This window comes from Spinacia oleracea, unplaced genomic scaffold (assembly GCF_020520425.1).
Source record: "Spinacia oleracea cultivar Varoflay unplaced genomic scaffold, BTI_SOV_V1 SOVchr0_003, whole genome shotgun sequence".
NCBI lineage: Eukaryota > Viridiplantae > Streptophyta > Magnoliopsida > Caryophyllales > Amaranthaceae > Spinacia > Spinacia oleracea.
In genome coordinates, this window is record NW_026614331.1 from 74,689 (window position 1) to 76,706 (window position 2,018).

A 2,018-nucleotide genomic window follows, 5' to 3' on the forward strand; every position below is an offset into this window, starting at 1 on the left:
ACTTTAATTAAGATTGGAATAAGATATCGAATGAGTTTTTTTCCTCCTTATGTTCAAAATGTACTAGTGTTGGGAGCTACCGGACACTAAATAAAATAATAACCTATGCCACACATAATCTGACGGAATTCCTACGAGTAATAAATTAGGATTATTCTTGTGTGGACCTGATCCACGTTATTATTAGTGTGGACCCAAGAGACCACATGTGCGGAACGTAGGCGGATAGAAAAAATGATCGAACCCTTCTTTCTCCTCACTTCCTTTGCTGCTCTTTATCCTCCTAATTATATCTCGCCGGCCTCACGTCAATTTCATTGGAAAATCTCAAAGAAAATAGACAATCAAAGACAAAAAATTATAGATCGATAATCCAATGAACATGAAGAGGGTAATCGCGAATTCGTGGTAGGATTTTTATAAATTCCTCTTCGGTCTTGAACCCTAATCCCCAATCCTCCGATCTCCAGGTATAGTCTCTCCTCCTTTCTAGAATCATGCTTAATTTGATTCATTGTTCGTCATTCAATTTCTAAGCTACCTCAATTCAATTGATATTTGGTTTTTTATTATTTAATTAATCCTTTATTGCTTGGTGTCTTTTACCAAGTTCTTCCACAAAACTGGGTAGTTCGCGTATATTGTTGTGGAATCAGGGGATTGTATGGCATGTTTTCGGACTCTTAAGCATAATCCAGTTGTGGCTATTACTGTTGATTTTGATTTGAAGACTGATGTTGCTGCTAAGGATTGCGATAGTGTTTCTAAAAAGAGCAATGTTGAGGTAAATTTCATTTTTTATAATGTAAGTATCCCTGTATTGTTATTTCTGTTTGAAGATTTGTTGCAATTCATGTTATGATTTTCGAGGTGCTTTTATTTGAGCTTATTATCTAATAGATAAGAATGAAGATGATGCTAATGTATTCATAAAGAAAGAGGTTATTGTGTTTTGGTTTTGGGTAGTCAGAATGTGGTTGAATCGAGTTTTGATGTAGCTAGATATATGGTGTTGGGATTGATATTGATTGCCTTCGTCTTCATTCCATATTCACCCCAGTTTCTTAATCAAGGTTGTACTAGACACATCTGTAATTCCCTATCTTTTATTATAGGAAGAAGTAGCTCTTTACACAATTATTTTAATTCGAGTAAATTATTTTTCTCCCCTTGTGTATAAGCCTATTAGATCAACTGGTCGAGTTGTACTATCACAGAGGATGTAGGTTCAAATCCTACATAGGTTATTAATTTCAAATAAATAACATTATTTGTTGCGTGCTTAATTAGTTGGTCGAACGAGCATTGTGACCAGTGTTAAAATAAGATATTTAATGGTTATAATCACAACATTGGAGTTCTAGGTACCCCGGCCCTTTTATCATATAGTTACCCTTTAATCATGTAGTTACTCGTTATATGCTTGTATCCTTTCTAAAATATAATTACTCTTTTTACATCTTTTCAATTTGTCTCCTTTTTTTAACCTATAGTTTCCCTTTCTAGCATATAGTGACAATTTTTAACACATAACATAAGTATTTGGAATATAGTCCTCTTTTTTTTTAAATGCATTTATTTTTTTGAAGCAACCCTTGAAATATATAGTGACCTTTTTTTAACAAGTAGTGACCCGGTAATCAAACTTATTTTACCTTTAATTACCATTTATAACATACAGTGACCGTATTTGAAACATAGTAACCCGTTTTTAGCCGTTAGAGATGTGGGTAAAAATACCCCACCTACGTGGCATCAACGTCACGCGACACGTGGCACCCGATCACTGGTCAGCCGCATATCTTGGCTGTCACCCAAGAATCAGCCTATGCTGATGAAATAGTCCCTTTTGAGGCCCATGGCCCATAAGGAATGTTGTGATAGTGACACGTGTCATTATCTAATAAACTAGCCAATCATGTGACATGATTCTAGGGTTTTCCCCTAAAAGGGGGAGACTATAAATACCTCCAATTCCCAAGAAATGGACACACAATTCTAGATAGAGAAACATTCTA